Raw genomic sequence first — 6,000 nt, 5'->3', positions numbered from 1 at the left:
AACCCTTGAGTGGAGAGGACGTGTGCTGCTGCTGCCCTCTGGAGTTGTCTGGCTGCAGTAACATTTTCACAACATGGCGCAGGCTAGCCGGCGTCGTATCAATAGTCTGTATTGAATTAACCAGTGGAGCTGTAATGGGGCCGTCTATGGAGTTACTTCTGCCTGCAATAATCAGAGATACCTACGGCATAGGCAATGAGGAGATTTGTGGACTTGCACTGAATGGTACGAAGAGGATTTTTGTAAAATTCAGCTTGGCAAGTGTGTATGAGGCAGTAGTGAATAAGTTCCAGGAAGTGGCCATATCTGTTTACCATGCTGTGACGGTGCGGATGCACGATGTATCAAGTTACTACACATGGGTTAAGATCAGGAATGTGCCGTTTGAGGTGGCTGCATCTGACATCCTGTTCGCTATGAGTAAATACGGTACGATACATACGGTCACTGCAGGAAGGTGGTCGGCCGAGCCATATATGGGGATGGAAGATTTTAGAACTCAGGTATGTGTGACATATTCTGGGCAGCGATGCACTTGTCGATTGTGCAGGTCATATGATCACCTTGCTGCGCAATGTGGTAGGGGACGTGGTGATAAGGACCAGCAACAACGACATGATGTGGAGGGGAGGAATGTGGATCAAGATCAGCCGTATTCGACACTGCCTCAGCAGAGTTTGTTATGGAGTGAGAAGGTTGAGAGGGAGGTGGAAACGGAGACGGCAGGTGCTACGAGAGGGGGGACATCCCTTCCTTGGACGTTGTGCAATCGCTGGGTGAGGTCATTGCGGAAGTGAATGACAGCAATGCTGAAGCATCGATAGTGTCGACGTTTGGGAAAATTTTGGGCAACGAGAGTCCTTGTCAGGATGATGGTACAGACCTGGATCTTGGGTCTGCTGTTGAGGAGAGCGTGGTGAAGGCAGCTCGGCCTGAAGTGTGACAAAGATGCCCTGTTGGTGAGAACTGTGAAGGTGGAGGTTCATCATGGCACTGTACTGGACGACATGATGCAGGTCGAGGGTACGACGTGAAAGTGCACAACTGCGCTTTCTGATTCTGAGGAAGTGCTTACGCCTGCACAATGCCCTGGGAAGAAAACATGGGCGGATGTCATGCAGAGAAGTTCAAGTGGCACTCAGGGGCAGGGGTTGGGTAAGAGTGCCCAGAAAGGGGGGGTGGGAAGGGAAAGGAGTGCAACGAGACGATCAGGTGACAAGTCGGTAGTGTCAAGAGGGAAACCCCCTTTGTCGGTTTTAAGTGCTTGACATTGAACATCAATGGCTTGAGGTTGCAGAGAAAGTGTGTGTGGTTTCAGGAATATTTGGTGCGTCATGGTGTTGACTTAGTGTTCTTGCAGGAACACAATTATAGACCGGGTTATGAGTTGAAGGTGGATGGATGTAGTGTGCAGCGATTGAAAGGAGGTGTGGCCATTCTGGTAAAGGAAACTAGCCCGTTGGTTGTCAGGCATTGTGAGGGGGGAGGGGAGGGTGATTCATGTGGATGGGTTATGGGGTCAGGTACGTTGGTGTGTGTGTATGGCCCGACAGAGGGCGATGTACGTGAAAAGAATAAATTCGTGAGGGGCGTTCTGGTACATTATTTGCGTGGTTTGCCGGGGGTAGCCGTGATAGAAGGTGACTGGAATTGTGTGATAAGGCATACGGATATTGAACCGAGGGGGACAGGGCATTGTTTGGGAATACTGGGGGAATTGTTATCCAGGGTAGGATTGATCGATATTGGGAGAGGTGGGGTGGTGGAGCACACATTTATTAGGCGTGGGTATGCGGCTAGGCTCGATCGATTGTACGTGCCCAGAGCAGTAGTAATACACAGTGTGAGGGTGATGGATGTGGTATTTTCAGATCACAGGGGTGTTTTGGTGGATATAGGCTGGGAGGGGTTGCCAAGAAGGTGTAAGGGGTATTGGAAGTTATATGTAAAGTTTTTGCAGGAAGAGAAGTCTCGACAGTCATTTGTGCAATTGTGGGAGGGGTTGGTGGCGGAGGTGCCTGGGAATAGTGATCTGGTTAGTTGGTGGGACTCAGTGGCTAAAACACGTATTAGGGAATTTTATGTCCGCAGTGGGAGGGAACGTAACAGGTTAAAGTATGGGTACTAATGTTATCTTGAGGGGCAGTTGAGAGCTTGCTACGAGCGTGGGAGTGCTAGTTATCCGGTGGGCGATATTGAGGGATTAAAGGAGAGTATTAATGATTTGCAAAATGAAAGATTTGATGGTGCACAAGTTTTGGGTGGGCTGGAAGAGGTGCTATGGGGTGATGGGCCTTTTGCATGCATGTTGAGGGGCCAGTGCAAGAGAAGAGCGGCAATGGAGATGATGGGATTAACTGTTCATGTGGGGATGGAAGGGTATAGGGAGGGGCAGGTATTAGTGACGACTGAGGGTATGAGTGGATATCTAGATGCATGGTTTAGGTCATATACACAAAACGTAGGTATTCAAGATGTGGCTTTATGGGAAATGGGAGGATTTGTGCAGTGTGAGATTGATGGTACAGATAGGGTGACATTGGAAGGGCCGATCACAGAATCTGAGATTTGGCAAGCTTTGTCCAGGGCAAGTTTAGGTAAGGTGCCGGGTGTAGACGGGTTGCATAATGATTTTTATGTTAGGAATTGGGAAGTATTGAGAGGGTTTTTAGTAACGTTGTTCAGCGTCATGAAGGATGATGAGGTAATGGGTGAGCAGCAAAGGACTGCTGTTGTGGTATTAGTTCCGAAAGGTGGACAGACCATGGTGGAGGATTACCGAGCTATATCGCTTATGTGCGGCGATTATAAGTTATTTGCAAGGATATTAGAGAGTAGAATCAAACATGTGATAGGTAAGGTAATTGATAGAGAACAATATGGGGTACCGGGTAGGTCAATGTATGAAGGGCATGGTATGATTCGAAGTTTTATAGAGCAGCGGGGGGAGTTGGGGGTGGGGGTGTTTTGGCATTGGATTGGAGAGTGGCTTACAATAGTGTAGAAAGGGAAGCATTATGGAGTTTCATGCGTTGGCAGGGTTTCGAGAGGGAAATTATATCTTGGGCGAAAACATTGTATCAGGGAGCATCTATGAGAGTACAGGTTAACGAAAGGCTAGGTGTTAACATTCAGATGGGAAGAGGTTTGTGACAGGGATGCCCTCTGTCGCAAATATTGTTTGCATGTCTACAGGATCCTTTTATGAGGCTGTTAGGTGGAGTATAGTGGGAGGATGGGTTGGTACTGAATGAGAGGGAGGGGCGGGTATTGTGGGATATGTGGATGACACGACTGTTTTGGTGAGGGATGAGAGGGATTTACAAAGGGTAGGAAGAGTGGTGGACGTGTTTGATGAGGCTACTGGGATGAAAATTAATGTAGCAAAGTCCAAATATATGGACCTAAGTGATAGCATACATAGAGATGGGACTGTAGAGGGTGGATGGAGTGTGGTGGATCAGCTATTGATATGTAGGATGGTGTATGTGAGAGATGATAGGGTCGCGCAAGAGGCAAATTCAATGCACATCGTGGATGGGGTTTTGAAAAGATTGGGCGGTTTGAGGACGGCGCAGCTAACGTTGCATCAGGGGGTTACTGTGACGAATATCCTGTTGAATAGCAAGCTATGGCATGTGGTGGCAATATACTCGTTGAGGCGACGAGAGGTGCAATGTTTGCAATATGGGGTTTTCAGATTTATATGGGGATTGGGTTGTGACTGGCTAAGTAGAGGGTGGTGACGCTTCCCGTTGGCCAGGGGGGTGGGGCTTATACCTCTAGAAAAGCGTATGATGAGTGTGTATCTAAAACAGGGCTATTTGAGGGAGGGAGGTGAGGGGAGGGGGGTTTGGGAGAGTGAGCACGGATATGCAACTGTGATGGGGGGGTCGGGACTTAATGATTGGTGAGGCCATGGTGCGGATTTTAATGACGGTGAGGGATCTGGCTTGCCTCAAATTGATGGTTCTTGAGAGGATGGGGGGTGAGTCTGTGGTGGCAGCAGTTGAGGGGGCACACCCAATGTATACGTGGGGGAACATCTGGAAATCTCTACGGAATTTGCGTGTTAAACCAGGTGTAAGGGAGGTAATGTTTAGGTTTTTACATGGGATTTTGCCGTCTGGGGTTGTGTTATTTAATAGGAGACTAAGGGATGGAGGGGAGTGCAAAGCGTGTGGATGTCTGGAGACTATTTTTCATGCGATGTATTTTTGTAATTGTATAGAAGCTGTAGGGTATGGTTAGGTAGGGTGGTTAGGTTAGTGGGTGGGGAAGGGTTACAGGTGTTAAGGGTGTTAAGTTTAGATATAGGTGGGATGAGATCAGATGGTGGTGAATGCGGTTGTGTATGTGGTCACTGATTTTATTTATACATCTTGGGCCATGAGGGAGGTGGGTGTGGATGAAAGAACAAAGGTGTTAGCGGCCACTATTTATAAAACTAAGTGTCGTAATAGGGGTCTTTATGGGGGAAGATGGGAGACAGCGTTTACTGAGGGTTACCGGAGTTTTTGGTTGAAGGATTTAAGGGATTTAAGTTTAAAGTAAGGGGTAGCGGCGGGCTAGTTTCTTGAGCGAGAAAGTGCGGATGGGCGTTTAGTGCGTGTGGTTTGGATTGGTTCTGTAACATATATGATTAGCCTGTGGTGTGAGTGAGGTGTGGGTGGTGGTATAACACATGTGTGGTTACTTGATGATGTGACGTTTTTGGATAGAACATGTACGTAGTGTATTGGCACACTACAACATTGTGTGTATACAAGGTGAGTGTGTGGGTAGACCATACAGTACTTGTGTGTGTGGGAATGACTGTACGTTCTTGTAAGAGTGTCTTCATAGGTGCTATATAAAGCACGTATTACCTGGTGTTACTATGGTAAGCCATTTGTTTGTTTGGAATATGTGGTGACACAATGTCGGTGGTTTCCCTTCTTGTAGTATGCATTCTGTATGGCACAGTATCTGTATATCGGGATGGTGGGAAGTGTAAATAGTTGCAATGAGCAACGTGGCAAAGTATTTAATATTACGAGAGATTGTATTTTGGTACATAAGACCTCACACACAATGTTTCAGAGGCCTGGTTAAGATTACATATTTCATGTTGTGTGACAATGTATATGCAGGGAAGTGTTGTATTATCTTAAGTACATGCTTGTTGTTTGTTTTCCTTTTATTTTTTATGATTCAATTTCAATTATGTGTATTCTGTAAGGCAATATAAAAATGTATATTGATTTTGTGTAAATACATATTTTAGATATAAATACTTTGTTGAGTAGGTTTGCATATGAGTTCAAGGAGCGGTGTAGGTCATGCAATTAATACTGATATATGGTAAGCAGTGAATTATGGTTTTAGGTGGATTGCACCCTTGTTGAGAAATAGGGTATGTCATCCTTTGTAATCAAGGCAAAGTTTTCATAGATGCTACATAGAGCAAGTAGTATCTGGAGTTCTTATTGTATGTCACTGCTTTGCAAGGTATTTGTTGAAGGGTTCTGGGTTGGGGGGGGCGCCTCATTTACTTGCAGAGCACATAAGTACCACATAGTAATTGTATCTTTTGCAGGGGGTGGGTGTATAGGTTTTAATGGTATGTGGTGAGGCTTTTGCCATTAGGGATTGTTTTGTATATAAAGTTTCGCATAAGATGTAAAAGTGTGCTGGATTAGATTATATGGATATGTTGTGGGTAGATTTGGGTGCGAAGCGTTTTGGACTTGTATATACGTATGTTGTAATTTAATTTGTTGGTTTATGTTGCTTGATTTCAGTGATGCATGTTTGCATTCATGTATAATGTATACTGTATTTTAAATAAAATATAAGAAAAAACTCGACACAAGTTTGATCTTGTCGTCACTGTAATGTACGAAATGGGCATTGATAACTTAGAGGTAACAAGTTATATGTCTCTAGAATAGTTTCTTTGACAGCGTCATAACTAATGTACTTGGCAAATGGCAATGCAATAATACAAGTTTGAGTTCT

Source organism: Cherax quadricarinatus, chromosome 49, assembly GCF_038502225.1.
Source record: "Cherax quadricarinatus isolate ZL_2023a chromosome 49, ASM3850222v1, whole genome shotgun sequence".
In the NCBI taxonomy this organism is placed as follows: Eukaryota; Metazoa; Arthropoda; class Malacostraca; order Decapoda; family Parastacidae; genus Cherax; species Cherax quadricarinatus.
Note: the sequence above shows the minus strand (reverse complement) of the source record.